A 22296-nucleotide genomic window follows, 5' to 3' on the forward strand; every position below is an offset into this window, starting at 1 on the left:
TTCCAAAGCTGTAAAATACCTTGGAGATGACTTCTTCAGAGGGTTTTTTACACTGGAGCCCTGGGGGTCTTTGGCAATAACTTAGGAGGCAGGCAGAGCCAAATTGGGTGGATCCCTTCAACCCTAACCACTTCCTCAACCACAGAAACTTTGGTTTGTCTATTTTATATATTAGAGTGAAAAATAGGTCTCACAAGTTTAAAACAGGTTGAAAGCTACTGACCCATCTCTCTCACATTGTAGATCAGGGATCAGCAAACTTTTTCCATAAAAAGCCAGAGAGGAAATACTTTCGGCTTTGCCCTATGGTCTCTGTCACAACTACTCACCTTGGCCATTGCAGGTGAAAGCAGACACAAGTGTTATGTAAATGAATGAGAGCAGCTGTGTTCTAATAAAACTTTATTTACAAAACAGGTGGCAGGCTGGGTCTGGCCTGGGAGCCACAGTTCATTGACTCTTGTTGTAAATGATAAAAAATAAGTTCTGAATAAGTTAAAATGACTAATCCAAATCATCACACAGGTAATAGCTATGAGACCAGGATTCTTTCCACTACACTGCTAATAGATCAGAAAAGACAAAATGTACAAGATATCTTTTGAAAGGTGGTGGATAGTATTAAAAAAGGTTCTATTTAATAAGTATTTCATAAATGCCTAGCCTGTGGCTAGTACTGCATCTTGCTATAATCCCAATCAATAGTTTTATTATAATAATTTGTCTATTACTGTACCTAAAAATAAATGCCTCAAGGTGAAAAAGAAAATTTGTAACATTCTTATGTAATCTGACTCATTTGGTTTTGCCAATGTCGTTCAGTAAAAGGATATATCACTTAATTAACTATTGATTTGATCAGTTTATCTATAACAAAATGGCATCTAAAGTGTTGTAAGCAAAAATGTATTTGATGTCTGCAACTCAATGAATATATCATGATGTGGTCATTAAGCCTAAAGCACTCCCTAAATGGGAATGAATTAACTCTCTGTCTCCCTTTCCATCTTGATACACCTCTGGCTGTGATGTCAATATAACAGACTCTGATCCTCTGCATTAAGGCACTTTTCCTAATAATGGGGAGACTCCCCACTGTGTCATCCAAGTCCCGTTCACGAAGGCTCAATGAGGAAGATTTAGCCACTGTTCTTGGGATCCTGATCCCCATACTCTTGCCTCTGCAGCTTTTATCCAAACATAGGGCAAGAGAAGACTCAGAGAGCAGTGGCAATTAATGCAACTCTGTCATCGATGCTTTCTGACACTCCTTCTTTATCCCAGATTCAGTACTGTTTTGACCTTTCCCCCATCAGGAGTTTCAGTTTCTTGTTCCACCCTCCTCGTTCATAGGTTAGTAAAAACCCAACCGGAAGGAGCAGTAAATCAAATCAGAGCACATGGGAAATACCACACACCCCTGTAATTCACAGAACATATGAGGCAATAAGGAATAGGAAAAACTAAAATTGCTATAATGTACCTCTATTCTTACGGCAGTTGTAATGAAAATGGAAAATCCTTTTAGCATAGCATTCCAGTTAAGTCTCAGGATGGTTGCTTTGTGGTTTTCGTCGGCTGATCTGCCCACAGACAACAATCGAGTCCTGAAATTTCTTTAGGAAATAATTACAAGATTCACAACTCCAAACATCCATGAAACATGCATCCGAATTTTAAGACAATTTAAAGGGACAATTCTTGTAAGTGGATTCCCAACCCCGTAAACGATGGGAACTAGGACTACCTCCTAAGTCTCTAGCCAAAAACCATAGAAACGTATTTCCAAAAAGAAAACCAATCATTTGCATTTTGTTTACTATTTAGAATGATGGGGTCTTGAAGCTAGAAAGGATCTTAAAAAGCAGCCACTCAAATACCTTGATTTTATTCACAAGGAAACAGAGATGCAAGAAGATTAATAAGTGTCTCCCAAGATCACAGTGCTGGTTGGCAGCAAACTCACGTCTTGGACTCGGGTTCTCTAATCCCCATTCAGAAGTTCTATCTGCTACACCATTTGACCTCTTCCATTCTAGTTCTATTTACCATGGTTATAGTGTTAAATCTTCTTTTCCTTAAGCTTCTTTTGCTTTTAGAATAAAGCAATCAGTAAATACTTCCCATCTCTTTTCACAGAGGCATGACTGGCACAAGAAGAACCTGGTGAAAATTGTTCAAGCTTGCTCAAGAAGTTTACAGAAATATGGTTTTGTTTGTGTTTGTGTTTAGTTTTGCTTTGTTTTTAATTTTCTGCCTATGTCTTGGGCCAAGCAATCACCCCTTCTAAATGAAGTGGTTGCTGGTTTCCATGAATTCGTTTGTGTTTCACTCATGACTATGAATACAGGTAAATCACCAGAGCCTTCCCTCACTTGCCTTTCCAACCCACTCCAGCAGATTGGTGTTAACTCTCATATCCATGAACCTCTCTTTCTTTTAATGACCTTTTCAATGTAGGGCTTCTTAAAGATTCTGTTTCCCCTGAAACATAATTAGAAGTTCTTCATTATCACACTTCCACATTCTCTCCTCTTAGCTGAGCCCTTTGTTAGCACCTAGTTAGTGCTTCATTACTTCTCTCTGCCCACCTCCCCCCTAACTGCAGTTACTTGGCCTCAGAAAGAAGCTGCTCACAGGAAATACTGTGAATGGTCCAATCAGGCAACCAGAGAATGTGCGGTTGCCTGGGGGCAAGGACAGACAGTGAGCTAAAGCAGGATCCCATTTCAACTGAACTAATACAGAGGATTCTTTTACTCTCTAGAAATGGAAGATTATTAATCCTCAGCCCCCTGCCTATTGTGTTTGGTTTTTGAGTTTTATTCTAATGAAGCATAAAACCTATGTGGCCTCTTCAACTGCCAAACCCAATATTGTGTTTTTAATGAAAAGGTGCTCTGGCTTCCGGAAAGAAATTGAGTCATATTCAGGAGTTAGTTAACTCAGAAGAGAGGTTGTTGAGATAGTGGTCATAGCAAGAGCACTGGAATTACCCGTAAGCAACACAGATTTTTTTTTTTTTTTTTGCGGTATGCGGGCCTCTCACTGTTGTGGCCTCCCCCGTTGCGGAGCACAGGCTTCGGACGCGCAGGCTCCGGACGTGCAGGCTCAGCGGCCATGGCTCACGGGCCCAGCCACTCCGCGGCATATGGGATCCTCCCAGACCGGGGCACGAACCCGTATCCCCTGCATCGGCAGGCGGACTCTCAACCACTTGCGCCACCAGGGAGGCCCTAAAAATTCTTTTAATACATTCAGTGCTTATTATGTGAAAAGTACTCTCCTCATAAAAATTGCTGGTGAGGACGTGGAGCAACTAAACTCTGATATCCTACTGATGGGAGGGAAAATGGTACAGCCACTCGAGAAAACAGTTCCTTATACAGTTAAACATACACTTAGCATATGAGCCCAAAATACAACTAGTATAAATACTAGTTATTTATACAAGTGAAATTAAATCTTATGATCAGACACAGACCTGTACATAAATGCTTATAAGCAGGTTTACTCATAATTTCCAAAACCTAGAAACAACCCAAATACTCTTCAACTGGTAAGTGGGTAAACAAACTGTGCTATACCCACACAATGGAATACTACTCACCAAACAAAAGGAACAAACTAGTGGTACATGCAACAACATAGCTGAACCTCAAATGCATTATGCTAAGTGACAGAAGCCAGTCTCAAAAGGCTATGTGCTTTATGATTGTATTTATATGACATTCTGGAAAAGGCAAGAATATAGAACAGAGAACAGATCAGTGCTGTCAGAGGCTGGGTGTCAGGAGGGGTTCACTAGAAAGGATGACAAAGAAATTTGGTGGGGAGGGAGATGATGGAAGCATTCTATTCCTTGATGTGATGGTGAGTACATGACATACAGCTGCCCAAACTCATAAAATTGCATGCTAAAATGGGTAAATTTGACTCTATGTAAACTATACCGTTAAAACAAAAAGCTCTGTCTTTGACACCAACAAGAAACATTATCTCTGTCCTCAAACATGGAAAAATTCATTTAAGAAGACTGAGAATTTTTCTAAAAAGATGAACCAAGATGTTTTGCAAGCTATGCTAACTCCCAAATAGATAGACTTAATTTTAACATCACTTAGGACTCAAGTTAAAAAGTTGTACTTTCAGTAAAATTAAATAGAGAAAATATATATGTATATATTGGGTGACCCATCAGAGTTTGGTTTGAGGCCACAGATGCCTAGACAGTAAGTGGAGTTCAGAAACAAAGCAGGTACAATAACTGGTTAATATTTAATAAGTCCCTGCTATATGCCTGGCACTGTCCATGTGCTTCACATATCTTATCTCATTTAATCTCTACAATGTTAGGATGTGATGATTATTCACCATTATTTTGCAGATAATGAAACGGAGGCCCAGAGAGGTCAGTCCCTTGGATCACATGCCAAGCAATGGAATTAGGATCACTGTGGGCTGTGGGTTGGGATGTTTGAAGAAAAGGGAACTTCAGCTCTACAGAGGTGTGACTAAGGTTCAGAGGTGTGCCCACATGTGGCATAAAAGGGAAAATGAGCAAACTTATTTCTCAACTGGAACAGGAGATTTTCTCTAAGAAAATAATAGAGGATGTTATTAACAAGTTAGGAGAAGAGCAGCTTGTAGAGGACACTGAACGGCAGTCTGATAAACTTGAAATTTGTTCTGTGGTTCCTTGACCTCACACCTTAGGAGATGTTTGCAAAAAAGGCAACAGAGTTGACTTAAAGAGACAGGTGCAATTATCCTTTTAGAAGATTAACCAGACGGTGGTGTCAGGGATTCTACTTGGGTTTCCTGGCTGCAGGAAGAAACCATCATCTGTAGGTGCTATAGTAGCTGCGTTCTGTGTATTATCTCACTTCAAGTCCACTTCAATTATTATCCTCATTTTATGAATGAGATGATTGAAGCTGAAAAAGGGTAAATGATCTGCATTAAAGTCAACTGCCAGCTCGAGGCAGATCTGAGACTGAAGTCCAAGTACACATGACACTTATGTACAGTTATCCCTCAGTATGCACAGGGCATTGGCTCCAGGATACCAAAATCCAAGTATACTCAAGTCCCTCGTATAAAATGGCATAGTATCTTCATATAACTTACATGTTTCCTCCTGCATACTTTAAATTAGCTCTAGATTACTGATAATACCTAATATAATGTAAATGTTAAGTAAATAGCTGTAAATACAATGTAAATGCTATGTAAATACTTGCCCATGCACAGAAAATTCAAGTTTCGCTTTTTGAAACTTTGTGGAATTTTTTTCCAAATATTTTTGATCAAAGATGAATTGGGAGATTGGGATTGACATATATACACTAATATGTATAAAATAGATAACTAATGAGAACCTGCTGTATAGCACAGGAAACTCCACTTTGCTGTACAGTAGAAACTAACACAACATTGTAAAACAACTATACCCCAATTTAAAAAAAAATTTTTTTAATTACAAGCAAAAAGAAAAAAAAGATCAGTTGAATCTGGGGATGCAGAACCCAAGGATAAGGAGAACCTGTACTGTACCCGTGGATGAAAGCCCTTGCCCTTGGAGGTAAGGAAACCCATCAGGGTTATTCATAGTAGTCAGGGCACTTAAGTAATGTTTCCTAAAACAGAAGGAGGGATCTTAACAGATAAATGACAAAAGAACTGGCTGTACTCCTTGACTAGTTGGATACGAGAGAAAGGAAGAATCAAAGGTGTCCAAAGGGCCTGGGGAATCAGGAGTCTTATTGACAGAAACATGCACTGGGATGCCACACAAATAAACCTTGACATAACCTGAAACTCATGAACAAATTATTTTTAAGTACTGAATTACTACTGATGTTGCACATGTGGAACGGCCTCACCTATGTATCCAGAGTTTTCACCTCCTCTTTGCCATCCCTAGTGCCTCTGCCTAAACAAGGATGCTAAGAAAGTGCGAGCCATTTTAGACAAACACACTTGGCCATCTGCAGACTAGTGTGCAGAGGGAGGGGCTATACCAGGTCAAGTCAGCTACCCACGTCCTCAGATCCAAGGTCATTAGATCAGAGAAGGCTGACCTTAATGATTTCTTAGACCAAAGCCACCTCCACTCCAGGAACTTAGCTTATCAACATTGTTAACAGGCTTAATAAAGAAACACTTTCAGATGTCATTCAAATACTGTAGAAATGAAAAACATTCAGAAATGACAATATGCCCCTTCCCTTCAATTGTAATTACCCATTCGTTCAACAATAATTGGCTGAGCATTTACTACAGATCAGGCACTGTGCCTGTGTTAGCCAAAAAAAAAAAAAAAAAGCTCACCATTCTTGCCTTCACAGAGCATGCACTTTGGTTGTCAAAAAGGATTACAAATAGAACCTTTGAAAAACCAAAATCTAAGTTTGAAAAACCAAAATCTAAGTCTTCCAGAATTCTTCTAACCTTGCCTTATATTAAGAGGCCAGTTTGTTAATGGTGATAATGGAGCATCTAATTTTACTCTTAATGTGCCTGCATTTTGCCAAGAATATTTGCAGTTATTTTTGTTTACTCCTTACTCTTGAAGAAGTGGGAAATGAATGTTGTACAAATCCATGGTGACTGTGAAAGTGCACCCTCAGATCTCCTGCTGTGGGGAATCTAATTGGCTGACTGGTTGCAGCTGCTGTGCTCCGAATCCCTCACCACATTCATGCTGGGGCTTCCCGCAGGCCACTCCCAGCCAGTGGCTGAGCCCAGCAGGGTTACAAACACAGACCCTATCCTGTGAGATAGAGGACCCCTCTATGGGAGATTCTGGCTTGAGGGCTCCCAGTCAGCTTGAATGCAAACTTCCTTACAACTGGGCTGCAGTCTGAGACTCTTCCTATCTACCCATCAATGCACCTTCCTTCTCTCCTTCCCAGGCATCACACCTCCATCATGATCTGAAGGCTCTCCCCACCTCCTCCAGCTCCCTGCCTGCACTTCTGCCCTCCCAGGCATTTCCCTAACAAATTTCTTATACGTCTAACCCTATCTGTCTTGGTGTCTGCTTCTCAGAGGACTCAAACACAATATGCTCAAGCAGTTATTTCCAAACTTGTCTTCTACAGTAAACTCTCCCTCATGAATACTCCCTAAAGGTGTACCCTTAAAATTTTAAGTACCCTATTCATAGTTGCTGTTCTACTGCTTTATAAGTATTTTTGAGGCAGTTTCAAGAGTATATACTTTGTCTTTGGTACCATGCAATAAGAACCCTTTTTAGAGAAAATCACCTTATTCCTTGGGTTCTGGTCCAAAGCAGAGTGGAGGAGCACTGCGGTTATTGGGCAGCTGTGGACTCTGACTTCACACTCTCTAATCCTAGTTCTTCCTCTTACTAATCATGTGACCTCAGACAAGCCATTTAACCCCTCTGAACCCGTTTCCTCTCCAATATAAAGATAATAATATCCTCCTTGCTGACATCAAAGGACTATTTTAAGGATCAAATGATATAATTATGTGAAAGTGCCTTGTAAACTAGAGCACTATATAAAAGTAGATATTATAATTATTGTCTTCTAAATAGTAAATGCAATTAACCAACTTCATTCATATTTCCTGAGGGACATACACGGAATGTAAAATATACACATCTCAACAGCAATGTGAGAAAAGTCAGAAAACTGTGGAAGCATTGCACAGCAAGTTCTGTAAGCCAATCTCACAACATTGAAGTAAGCTATAAAATTACAAACCAAAAGCACTACTGAAATTACCTTAACTTCTGCAGATGAGAGTGAATACAAAGTGTTGGTTTAAATGGAAAAAAAATGAAAAATTAAAGTTTAAGGTGATTTCCAAACCAGTGTGATTTGGATGAATCTTGGAATAAAATATAATCTTTCCAACCTACTTGACTTTGGGTAATAATAATAAATCTCACTGCACTGGTAACTTGAGGTTTTCCTTGGTTTGGTTATAAATCACTTTTCATAGGTATAAACAAGAAAAACATTTTCAAGGGTCCTTGCGTATATGTGAATTTATCTGTTTTTACCCCCTACGTTGCAGTTAAATTCAGGTGTTTCTGTGTGTGATGAAGTTGGCATTAAAAAGGAAACAGCACAAACCAACAGGGTTAATCTTTTGTGTAAGTGTAAGTGAACACAAATTTTATAAAACTAAAACCTGTGAGACATTTCTTTGCAATGTGCTTAATCCTGAAAGCAGTAGCTTCCATTTAAATTACAAGCCCTCAATCAAAAAAGCTTCAGAGGGCTTCCCTGGTGGCACAGTGGTTGAGAGTCCCCCTGCCGATGCAGGGGACACGGGTTCGTGCCCCAGTCCGGGAAGATCCCACATGCTGCGGAGCAGCTGGGCCCGTGAGCCATGGCCGCTGAGCCTGCGCGTCCGGAACCTGTGCTCCGCAACGGGAGAGGCCACAACAGTGAGAGGCCCGCGTACCGCAAAAAAAAAAAAAAAAAAAAGCTTCAGAAAAATTTTCTCTTCCTAGTTAATTATAAAATGAACAGATATCCTGAGGGAGAAAGAGGCCACCTTCTCTGTTGACTGCCTGAAATGAAGGCAATAGTTGGGTGGCGTTTGGGACTGTGCTAAACTAACCGTTTCCTTCATTCGGTGTTTGCTTTGGGTTTCCTATTTCATTACCCATGTCAAATCTCTCCACATAAGAAGCCTGTGAGGTATATACTCATCCATTAAATAAAGATACCATGCAATGTTGTTGGACACGAGAAACAAAAATTGACTTCTTCTTGTTCTTCTTATTTTATTTTTCAACTCTTCCACCAACAAAGGAAATACTTGTAACCTAACAAACTAAGAGCAGGCTGCCTCACTCTTGGATGGAGGCAACTTTGCAATGAAGCAAATCGGAACCTCTTGTTCCACCCGCCACATTCATGACATTTTTTTTAGAAAATCAGAAAAAAAATCAGCCCAGTTTTTTTGAGGCAGCATAAAGTTACCTTGATGGATTGGTAATAGCTAAATTTCACCTGAAGGAGTGTGACAGCTATTCCTTGTTAGTAATCTGAGCATGTCAGTCCTTGCAAATGCCCCTCAAACATATCCCACCAACCATCAGTAAACTCCCTTCAAACATACTCTACCTAACCACCAGAAAACTTTCCTTAAACACCAAAGGCCTATATACCCAGTCCATAGAAATCAAGACAAAAGAACTTTAGAGGCCTGGGAGAATGTTCTGGAACAAGAGCAAAAAGAGGTCAGAGGGTGATTAAAGGCTACATTTTTTCATTCAAAATGCAGTCTTCAAGGGAGATCTAGCTTTCATCAGTTTTTCCAAGCTTCCATGTCCTAGGTCACCCCCATGTGCTCATCCAAACAAAGCTTCTAAATAAATACAAACAAATGCATTCTTAGTGGGGTTGCACTTCCAAATTAAACACCCTGACTTGCTTATGTGCATGCAAATAAAATGTCATGCTCATCAGGGGAGCATACTTTGGTCTCAAGTTGTATACAGTAAATGGCACAGAATCTGATTGAGGGAAAACATCTCTATGCCCGAGGAGAGTCAATCTGGCTGGATCTGCTTGTGATGGAATCGACGTGTCACAGATGCCAGAAGCAGAGACAACCTTGCCCTTTCACATGCAATGACACACATACCTTTCTCCACCACCGAAGTCAGCCCTGCTTATTTTTTTAATCCATTCATTCATCCGTCAAATATATTCCAAGTACCTACTACATACTAGACACTATCAACATCACCATAAGTGTATAAAACACTGTTTCTGCCCTCTAGGAGTTCAAAGTCTGTTAAGAATTACACAATCTGTACAAAGAAGCAACTAAAAGCAAAAATGCCCACAATGCAAGGGAACCTACATAGCACAAAGTCTGCCAAACAGTAGGTGCTCAATAGATGTTAGGTGACTATGAATCTGAATAATTATTCACAAAGAGACGGGCAGAGTGCTGGAGTATACAAAGCTAGAATCACTCCTAGCATATAATAGGTACACAGTGAATATTTTTGATTGAATGAATGAAATAATAAATGCTATGAACACATAGAAGAAAAATGACCTAACAGAGGCAATGACTTTCCCATGAAGGCAACATTTAAGCTAGATGAACAAGGTGTGAAAGAAAACGCTAGGCAAGGAGAATAATGGTAATTGGCCTGTTAGTCAATATAAGTCACATGAGCGGAAGTATTAACTTCAGAATGTGGCTGCACTTACTTCATGCTGCTGATTTATATGACTGCCCAATGCTCTGAATCATGACCAGGTAGCTAGTTACACTGAGGCCAGGAAGAGAACCCAAGACTATACCTTCAGGAAAGGGTGATAATCAATATACCTGTGACACTTTCCTTATCGTGAAGGTCCATTTGTTGATGGTGAAATGCAAAGTATATCAAAAGAAACAGAGTTATGAATTTCCCAGAAAAAAATAAAAGCCCACTAACTTACCAAGGAGGTAGGAGGTAGAAAGAAGACATGGACAATGAAAGGCAAGAAAGAACTGAAGGAAGATGTTTGTTTTGAGGGGTTCTGTGAACTATATAGAAAAGCAGAAAAAAAATAGAGACTCTTAATACTGAACCAAAATATTTGACAGCATATAATCATTTTATGACGCTTCAAATACTTCAATTTAAGGACGTGCTTCTGTCAAGAGAAAGCACTACAAAAAGAAAACTGATTTCATGAAATTAATGCTCAGATTTTCAAAGAAAATATTTAAGTTGGAATAATAACCAGGTATTATTCCAGATTTCACGGGATGAATGTTATACGAGAGGTATGGGCCATGTGTGGTCAGGGAAGGCTCTTTGGCAAGCAAAGTGATGTGACTACTATACATACTGAGGATTTAACTCTAAACATGCAATAGAACCAAATGGAAAAATGGAATCCAACTTACCGAAATTTGCTTTACAGACAACCATTCAGGTAAGTATTAATTATTCCACAAAGTCAAACTTGCTGTGTTTCTTTTCTCAACAGAATAGCAACTCTCAGTAGTTGTCTCAGCTATGTCACATCTTGACCTATTAAAGCGTCCCCCAGGTCACATGACTGCCCACCCCTCGGTGACATCCTTTCTTCACAATAATTCAGTCTCTGAAACATTTACTGATGAAATAGAGAGATCTATATTAATACAAAAGCAATAATTTTGCCTTAATTCAAAAGGAACAGTGCTCATTAAGCATATTTTTCCTGGACTTCCTGTTTACCAGGCAATTTGAAATGGTTATCAGTCTCTCTGGCATCAGTTCATCTACGTTAATGATATTTGTTTCCTTTTGTGCTGTCCCATCATGACTATTCCACTTCACTAGAGTTAACTCCAATAAAATCAAATGAGGAAACAAACAAAAACAATCTTAAAACCCACCATCATTAGTAACAAGTAGAAGCTTTCATAATTTCTATAATATCAAAAAATGGAAAAACAATATTTTCTGCTTTACAGTTTTAAAATAATTTATCTACCACTGTCTCTTTTAAACTTCATTAAATACCCCCCAATAGGTACTGACAGTTAAAAGAAAAATAATAAAAAGTACTATTTAACTCCCATTTTCAGGAAGATGGAGTTAATATACTTTTCTCAATTTCCCACTAAGCACAGTTAAAAGCCCTAGACTTCATATACAAAACGAGCATAAATGACTCTGAAACACAGAAAGAATAAAGCAGGCCAACTAGGGACCTCAGAACACAAGGAAGGACACAGTGGTGAGTTACTTGGGTTTTCATTTTCCCTCATGTACCCCAGACTTACAACTGAAGAAGCCAGCAATCTGGGAGTACCGGCAGGCTCAGAAAAAAAATGAAAACATCAAAAACCTTCCCTGTCTAGTCAAAAGGCATCCTAACAAAACAGAAAATTTTTAGACAATAACCAGTCTACTCCAGCCAAACATGGGCAAAAAAATAAAAAAATAAAAGTGGTCCCACCTTCACCCATAGCAACGAAGGTCAATACAGGAAACCTAGACTTCTACCCTTACCTAGCTGTAACAAGGCACCCCACCCCTCACAAACAACCCTCTCACCAAGGTAGTACGAAGGACGGCAGAGTAGAGGGCCAGGAGTTTCATCCCCATTAGATCTCTGTCAAAGTGTCAGTGGAAACCAAGTGGGGAGCTTGGCCTTCCATCCCCCCCTGGGGAGTCATGACAGAGAAAGAAAACAAAATTTAGCAATCTCAAGAATGAAAAAAAAAAAAGGTCCTAATTGCAGAATCTGCAGACATCAAAAGGATAATGAGGAAATACTATAAATTCTAAACACATAAACTTGACAACTTATATAAAATGAACCAATTCCTTGAAAAATACAAACTACCACAATACACTCACATAAAATATTTTGAATAGCTCTATAATTACTAAGGAAATCAAATTCATAATTTAAAGTCTCCAGAAAAGAAATCCCCAAGCCCAGAAGTTTTCACTGGAAAATACTCCAAACATTAAAAAAGATTTAACCAAGTTCAACAAAATTGCTTCTAGAAAATAGAAGAGGAGGGAATACTTCCCAATGCATTTTATGAAGCTAATTTTATCCTGATATCAAAACCAATCAAAAATAGTAAAAATATTCCTAATGAATACAGATGTAAAAATTCTTTAAAAACATGTTAGCAAGCAGATTCAGCAATATATAAAAAGACTTATACACCACAATCAAATGGAGTTTATTCCAAGATACAAGACTATTTCAATATTTGAAAATCTGTCAATGACATCCACCCTGTTAACCGGCTAAAGAGGAAAAATTACATGGTCATATCAATTGATGCAGAAAAAGTATCTGATAAAATTCAACATTAGATCATGACAAAACTCTCAGAAACATAGAAGTAGAGCAAAAATTTTCTCAACTTGATAAAATGCATCTATAAAAAACCTACAGCTAACATTATATTTAATAGTAACATTCTGAATGCTTTCCCCCTAAGATAAAGAACAAGGCAATGATGTCTATTCTCCTGCCTTTATTCAATATGCTGCTGTTAAGTTCTAGCCAATACAGTAAGACAAGAAAAGGAAATAGAACGCATAAAAATTAGAAAAGGTAAACCTGCCCTTACCTGCAGATTGCCTAATTGTCTACACAGAAAATCCCAAGAAATCTACCCCAAAAACCTCATATAAACTAATAAGTAATTTCAGCAAGATAGGAAGATACAAGATAAACATAAAAACATTAATTTTATTTCTATATACTAGCAACAAAGACATGGAGACTGAAATTAAAAAACAGTAATACTTACAGTCACTCAAAAAATGAAATTCTCAGGTGTAAATCTAACATAACATTTAGAAGATTTATATGCTAAAAACTATAATATGCTAATGAAATAAACCAAGGCAGATCTAAATAAATGGAGATACAACTATATTCCTGTACTGGAAGACTCATTGTAGTAAAAATATAGTTCTCCCTAAAAGATACACAGGTTTGACACAATTCCTGTTAATATCCCAGCAAGATACTGTGTAGATATGGACAAGATTATTCTAAAATTTACTTGGAAAGGCAAATGAATTAGAATTGTTAACATTTTTGAAAAATAAGAATAAAGTGAAATGAAACCATCTACCCAATATCAAGACCTATCATATGGCTACAATAATCAAGATTCTGTGGTATTGTCAGAAGATTAGACACACAGATCAATAAAACAGAATAGAGAAGTCAGAAATAACCTCACACAAATATGCCTAGTATACAGAATACAGAACCCAGAAATAGACCCACACAAATATGCCCAAGTGATTTCTGACAAAGGTGCAAAAGCAACTGAATGAGAGAAAATATTTTCAACAAATGAAAAGACATTTGTTGGAGCAACTGAATATCCATAGGCAAAAACTTAACCTCAAACTAAGTCTCACACTTTGTAAATTGATTGAGAATGTATAACAGACTTAACTGTAAAGTGTAAAATTATAAAACATTTTTTAAAATATAGGAGAAAATCTTCAGGATATAGGGCTAGGAAAAATGTTCTTAGACTTGACCAAAAAAAAAAAGCACAAATCATGAAAGAAAAAATTGGTAAATTAGACTTCATCAAAATATAAAACTTTTACTCTTTGAAACACCCTATGAAGAAGATGAAAAAACAAGCTGAAGTCTAAGAAAAGACTAGTATCTAAACTATGTAAAGAACTCTCAAAGCTCAACTTTAAGTAAATAATCTGAATAGAAAATGGGCAAAAGACATGAACAGACATTTTACTAAAAAAATACACATATGACAAATAGCATATGAAACGACATTCAACATCATGACACATTGGGGAAAAGAAAATTAAAACAATAATGATATATCACTACACACTTATCAGAATAGTTAAAATAAAAAACAGTGAGAATACCAAATGCTGGCAAGGATGAGGAGAAAATGGATCATTTATACATTGCTGGCAAGAATGTAAAATGCTATACCCACTCTCAAAAATAGTTTGGCAGTTTCTTAAAATAATAAACACACAACTACCATAATACCCAGCAACAGTCTTGAGCACTTATCCCAAAGAAATGAAGTTATACTCAAGTTATACTTGAGTTATACTCCAGTTAACTCAAAATCCTGCACATGAATGCTTACATCAATTCTATTCGCAATAGCCCAAAGCTGGAAACAACCCAGATGTCCTTCTGTAGGTGAATAAATAAACTCTAGGACATTCATATCATGACATACTACTCAGCAATAAAAAAAAAAAAAGTATTTATACACACAGCAACCTGGACGACTCTCCAGAAAATTGTACTGAGTGAAAAAATGCCAGTGCCAAAAGGTTATGTACTTCATGCTTCCATTTATACATCATTCTTGAAATGACAACATTATAGAAATGGAGAACAGAACCATGGTCACCAGGAAGTGAAGGGGCTAGGGTGGAAGTGCTGTCGTTATCGCTGTAAAAAGGCAACAGGAGGGATCCTTGTAGTAATGGAAATATTCTGTATCTTGGCTGTCCTCAATATCATGGTTGTAATTTGGTACTATGGTAAGATACTACCTTTGAGAGAACAGGTAAAGGGCACATGGGATCTTTCTGTATTATTTCTTGCAACAACATTTGAATTTATAATTATCTCAAAGTTTTCAAGTTTAATTAAAAAATGACCCATACATCTTTCAAGTGGAGGAAACACAAGTGCAAAGAAATAAATGTGCTATAAATATGTGCAATAATTGACATGGGGATGGAATTCCTTTAGCAGAACAGTATGGTCACAGTGGGAGTTACCAAAGTTCTCCCAAAGGAGCTGAGACTTGAGCTGAATCTTGAAAGATGGGAGCAGTTTACCAGCTTTCCTTTAATTCTTGCAATTTTATGAGAAAAATGTTATTATAATATCTCCTTTAGAGGAGGTTCAGAAATGTAAAATCAATGGTTCAATGTAACAGTTGGTTTCCAACTGCAATTTCATTCTCTCCCCATTTTTACCATAGGTTTAATTTTCAAAATACAACATAGTAAGAGAAAAATGCTAAAATTTCAAAATATTTTTTTAAGAAAAGGGCATTCATCTATTTGGGCATTTAGTGAGCATTTGATGATATTCCTAGGTATGTGTTAAAGATCAGACAAAATCACAGACCTCAGAAAGAGAAAAGAGGATTATTTAGTACTATGTTTTAGAGCCAATGGTTCTCAAACTATTTTCTGGCTGCATGCTATTTTTTGCACAAGAAACTCCTATTTGTAACATCTCTTAAGGCATGTGATGATTTGGGAGAGTGAGAAAGAGGTAAGAAGACAAATTCAGGACCATATAGGGAAAGTGAAAGCACGTGTATAGTTTATGAAAGTACTTCCAATAATTTAGAGAGTCCTCTCAAAAGAGAATTTTAGCCTCCCCACAGAAAACAGACACTGTGCAAACAATTTTACATTCTATTTTTTTTTTTTTTTTTTTTTTTTTTGAGGTACGCGGGCCTCTCACTGTTGTGGCCTCTCGCGTTGCAGAGCACAGGCTCTGGATGCAGGCTCAGCGGCCATGGCTCACGGGCCCAGCCGCTCTGCGACATGTGGGATCTTCCCGGATCGGGGCACGAACCCGTGTCCCTTGCATCGGCAGGTGGACTCTCAACCACTGTGCCACCGGGGAAGCCCCAATTTTACAGTCTTTATGATAATATTATTAGGGTAATAAAGGCTTTCTCAACTTCAACCCTGTTGACACTTTGGGCCAGATAATACTCTGTAATCAGGGGTTGTCTTGTGCATTATGTGACATTTAATAGCATCCATGGCCTCTATACACCAGATGGCCAGTGGCATCCCTCACTCTGTGTTGGGATAATCAAAAATGTCTCCAGGCATTACCAAATGTCCCCTGGGGATTGCAAAAATTGTTTTCCTTTGAGAACCACTGGTCTAGTGATGTTATTGGCATTTTGTAAATGAAATCCAATGTTTGGAGAGGTTCAAAATTCATACAATTAATCGGTAGAGCCAGGAATAGAGCATAGGTCTCCTTGATTCCTAAGGAATTGAAGTTTTTCCACTATTCTTAGCTTCTGTAAAGAGATATATCCTCATAAAGAGCTCATGGAAAAACAGAGCCATAACCCAACATTACAAAATAAGGTGATTGGTGCTCTAAGGAGTGACCAGAAGGCTATGGGAGCTAAAAGGATGTATCAGTTAGTTCTGTGTGGAATAGACAAGAGTAAGCACGTTAGTTTTCTATTGCTGCAGAACAAACTTAGTAGCTAAAAACAACACAAATTTATTATCTCACAGATTGCTTGGGTCAGGAGTCTGGGTACAGGTTTAGCCTAGACCTGAGGGTCTCACCAGGGTGAAATCCAGGTATTTCCCAGGGCTGTGATTTAATATGAGAGTCAGGATTCTCTTCGAAGCTTATTGGTTGTTGGCAGAATTCATTTCCTTGTAGTTGTATGACCAAGGTGCCCATTTTCTTCCTGGCTGTTGGCCAGAGACTGCTCAGGTTCCTAGAGGCCATGCACAGGTTCTTGACATGTGGCTCGCTCATCTCAAAAGATGATGCCTTACTTCTTCAAGGCCAGCAGGATTCTGCTGCTGCTTTTGGGAGTATACCTGGTTAGGTTGCACCCACCCAGGATATTCTCCCTTTTGATCAATTCAAAGTCAACTGCTCAGTTGACCTTAATTATGTCTGTAAAAATCCCTTTTGCCATACAATATAATTACAGGAAAGAAATCCCATCATATTTGCAAACCACACCCAAACTCAAGAGGAGGGAATTATACAAGGGCATGTGTCAATGGAGGATTATATTAGAATTCTGCCTACATAGTAAGTAATATTGGGTTGGCCAAATGGTTCCTTTGATTTTTTCCGTAAACTAGCCCTAGTAGCACTTAGATGTCTTTAACTTCATTCAAGACAATTTTGTTAGATAGTATGTGACAGCTGTCATATCAGCATGCATTTAAAAAAAAAGATCAAACTTGTTGAATTTTTGTGTAGCCATTTTAATATTGAAGATGGAAGAAGAAAAGCAACATTCGTGGCATATTATGCTTTATTATTTCAAGAAAGGTAAAAACACAACTGAAATGCAAAAAAAGATTTGTGCAGTGTATGGAGAAGGTGCTGCGACTGATTGAACATGTCATAAGTGGTTTGTGAAGTTTCCTGCTGGATATTTCTACCCCACAGTCAGTCAGACCAGTTGAAGTTGATAGTGATCAAATCAAGACATTAATTGAGAACAATCAAAGTTACACCACGCACGAGATAGCAGACATACTCAAAATATCCAAATCAAGCATTGAAAATCATTTGCACCAGCTTGGTTATGTTCATTGCTTTGATGTTTGGGTTCCACGTAAGTTAAGTGAAAAAAACCTTCTTGACCGTATTTCCACATGTGATTCTCTACTGAAACATAATGAAAACATTCCATTTTTAAACCAAATTGTGACTGGCGATGAAAAGTGGACACTGTACAGTAATGTGGAATGGAAGAGATAGTGAGGCAAGTGAAATGACCCACCACCAACCACACCAAAGGCTGGTCTTCATCCAAAGAAGGTGATGTTGTGTATATGGTGGGATTGGAAGGGAGTCCTCTGTTATGAGCTCCTTCTGGAAAACCAAACGATTAATTCCAACAAGTACGGCTCCCAGTCAGACCAAATGAAAGCAGCACTCGACGAAAAGCGTCCCGAATTAGTCAATAGAAAACACATAATCTTCCATCAGGATAACGCAAGACCACATGTTTCTCTGATGACCAGGCAAAAACTGTTAAAGCTTGGCTGGGAAGTTCTGATTCATCCGCCATATTCACCAGACATTGCACCTTCAGATTTCCATTTATGTAGGTCTTTACAAAATTCTCTTAATGGAAAAAATTCCAATTCCCAGGAAGACTGTAAAAGGCACCTGGAACAGTTCTTTGCTCAAAAAGATTAAAAGTTTTGGGAAGATGGAATTATGAAGGTTCCTGAAAAATGGCAGAAGGCAGTGGAACAAAAGGATGAATACGTTGTTCAATAAAGTTCTTGGTGAAACTGAAAATTGTGTCTTTTATTTTTATTTAAAAACCAAAGGCACGTTTTGGCCAACCCAATACATAATACAGAAGATCATTCTCTTCCTGGATGCCTGGCCAGCCTTGGTAGTGCCTGACTTGGCATCTGCCCTAATCATCATATGCCTGGTTGCCCCCACACAGCCTTCCTAGTCCCCTTATGTGATGGCTCCATCCTGCTTACCTTCTTTGCAAACAGTGTTGCCTCCTGGATCCTGGACAACTGATACTTGAATCTTACTCTAAAGCTTGACTTTCCTCTAAGTTTTTCCTCTAACTCTTAGGCAGTTAGCAATTCCAGTATACTGTGAACCCTGACATTTAAGTAAATAATCATAATGTTAGAGACGTTTACATGAGTTATTTTAACTCACATGTGGTCTTATATTATGATAACCTAATAAAGTATGTCCTATCCCCATTTTTTAATCAGAAAATTTAGGATCAGCATGATCAAGCAGCCTTTCCAACTGGAAAGGTCCTCCAGTTTTGTTCCAAAAAGTGACAGAGTCACAAATTCATGTGGCTCCAAGTCCACTCTTTTTCCAGTGCCCAAATTGTTCTCATTTTGTGGAGGAGCAGTAATTGAGGAATTTACAGTTCTTCTGCCCTGTTACCAAGTAGCATCTCTTCTATTCAGCATTTCCCACCTCAACTGTCACAACCATTTAATAAATGCCATTTTGACTCTTTCTAATTGACACTTCTATTAAAATCTCATCTTTTCAACCTTCCAAAACCTTTTGGGGCAGGAACCATGTTCTTTTATAGTCCCATTGGTGCCTATCCAGGTTTTCATAAATGACAGCACTTGAAAATTACTAGTATACATGACAAATTATCACCCAGAGAAATACCACGATTCAGAAAAGATCTGTAAACTGGGAAGAGGAAAGGGATGTGTGCATAAAGCATCCTTTCCACTGGGCCTACTTTCCCAGCACCTCCTCCACCTGCTTATTCTCTATAAGAAGCTATATATCAGTGCTGCTCCACTTCCACTACCTGCAGACTAGAGAAGGAACTTCATGCTCCAATATCTTTTAATAATATTTCATTCAATCAAAATAACCTAACTTGCCAGTGGCATTTTTATAAAGGAAGCTTTCCTATGCCCAGCACAGATGCAGATGGATAGGTAAACCTGTATCAAGGTCTGGAGTTTAGTTGCAGGGAGACAGAGTGGAAGATTTAAAATCATTTACTTATTTAACAGATATTTTCTGAAAACTGATTATGTACCACTCTGCTGGGTCCTGGAACAATTCCCTGCTCGGAGGAGTTTACAGTCAGCAGGTGATGTGGACCAGGGACCAGGCATTAGGATACACCTAAGAAGTCCTGTGCAGAAATTGAGTGCAAGGCGCAGGGGCAGACTCACTAACTCAGTCCTGGCTTGGAGTCTGGGGTGCCAGTCAGGGTAGGAAATTATAATTTGCAGAGGAAATTATATCCTAGCTGAGCCCCAAAACAGGAATGGGTTTTAGCCAAGACAGAAAGCTGAAGAGTATGTTCTATCCAAAAGCAACAGCATAGACCCAGGATGCAAGGTGGTCAGGGATATACTAGGAGAGCGGTCCCCAACCTTTTTGGCACAAGGGACCAGTTTCGTGGAAGACAGTTTTTCCATGGATAATGGTGGGGGGAGATGGTGCAGGCGGGAACGCGAGTGATGGGGAGTGGTGGGGAGCGGTGGGGAGTGGTGGGGAGCGGTGGGGAGTGGTGGGGAGGGATGGGGAGGGATGGGGAGCGATGGGGAGCGGTGGGGAGGGATGGGGAGGGATGGGGAGCGGTGGGCAGCGGCAGATGAAGCTTCGCTCGCTCGCCCGCCGCTCACCTCCTGCTGTGTGGCCTGGTTCCTAACAGGCCGTGGACCGGTACCAGTCCTTGGCCCAGGGGTTGGGGACCCCCATCTAGGAGACTCTCTGAGATCTGAGAAGAATCTTAAAGGTCAGATAAAAGAATATGGACCTTATTTATCCAGGAGGCAGCAGAAGCTCATAAAAACTCTTTAAGAAAGGGAGTAGTTTAAAGATTTCATCACGGCTACAGAACAGAAAAGGATAAGAGTGAGGCAGCTTATAAGTCAGGAAGGAAATCAGGAGACTTGTAGTGATTATCCAAGCAAGAGATGAGAACAAAGCAGTGCTAGACAGATGTGAGCAACTTTAAGATTAACCAGTCTTGGGGCTCCAATGGATATGGAGATGGAGATGGAAATGAAGGAGAGAAATGATTTAAGAATGACACCAGAGCTCTGGCACTGCCACCTGAGTGGATGCTGGTGCTATTCACTGAACTCGGAAACCAAGAGGAGAGACAGATTTGGGAGCTCTGAAGTTCAGTGTTAAATATGTGTTTCAGGAGCTGATTCTGAGTTACTGCCAGCACATAACCCAAGATGATGGTGATAACAACAGGGCAGGAGTCCTTCTTTCTCCTTGTCAGGTGTCCCAGGACGGACTTTGTAGCCAGAGTGCCATCTCCACTTCCAAGGCCCATTTGCCTAATTGCTTGATGTGACTTAACATTAAAGGTATTCGAGTTCAAAAACCTTACCTCTCAACCAAAATGTGAAATCAAAGCGCTGCATGAGTTAAGTGTGTCTGTCTGCACAGATGTTGTGCCCACCACATCAAAGGCGTTTTGCACTTGCCATAGGGGATGGCTTCGTGACCTTGGAAATAAATTTGAAATGTATGGGCTCCCTGAAACCACAGAGTTGACGGAATACGACTTGAATTACGGCAATGTGTTATATTTGCCAAGGGGGACACCCAGTGCAAACTGCTGAATTTGAGGGTTTTTAACAAAAATAAGAGACCCACAACCAAAATTACTGGATGACAAAGTAGACCATTTTTCAAATCCTCAGACAGCAAAGCATATCTCTATACATATGCTGGTCTATAAAAATGACCACTCAAACCACACCTTTTTCACTAGCTTTCCTCACATTTACCAATCCCAGCCCCACTTCTTTATCATACCCACATATTCCTACTGGAATAGTGGTTGTGAAAAATGCTTTGACCCTATACTACACTGAATCAAACTAAGTCTACCTATAACATTAGCCCAAGACCACACTTACTTGCTGGTAATAAAAATAATAAGTTTTCTCTAAAAAAAAAAAAAACTATCTGGTCTCACCTCTCCTTAATATATATATTACTCAGTTAACCATGTATAATGTTCACTTTTGCTTTTCTTTCTGTCTTGGTTTTGGGAGCTATGAAATGTATTGTAACACTAAGTGAATAATCCCATCCAGTCATGAAAATGACCCGAAAGATCCCATTGCCTACACAGAAATTATATCCATTCTTCAAACCACCTTGTAAGAACTGTTTGGATATTTACATGATTTCCCTATATGAAATAACCCTATAAATATTTCCTCCCTCTGATCAAATTATAGTTTCAGGCCCCATATAACTTTTTTAATAACAAACACTATTATGTAGACTGTACCATGCCAAGCAATTATAGGTAGTATCTCGTTTAATCCTTAAACAATTCTGTAGTAGATATTGCTTTCATTTCCTAGATGAGAAAGGCTGAGGCTCACAGAGGCTTAGGCTAAGGTCACACGGCTGGAAGAAAAAAAGCCACGAATCAAGCCCAGCTTTGTGTAACTCCAAAGCCCTGATCTCAATCGCATTATTGCCTGCCTTGACTTGTTGCTCTTTAGGATAAACATGCAATTCTCAAAATAAATAAATTTAGGAGGACCTTCAAGATGGCAGA

Source organism: Mesoplodon densirostris, chromosome 13, assembly GCF_025265405.1.
Source record: "Mesoplodon densirostris isolate mMesDen1 chromosome 13, mMesDen1 primary haplotype, whole genome shotgun sequence".
In the NCBI taxonomy this organism is placed as follows: domain Eukaryota; kingdom Metazoa; phylum Chordata; class Mammalia; order Artiodactyla; family Ziphiidae; genus Mesoplodon; species Mesoplodon densirostris.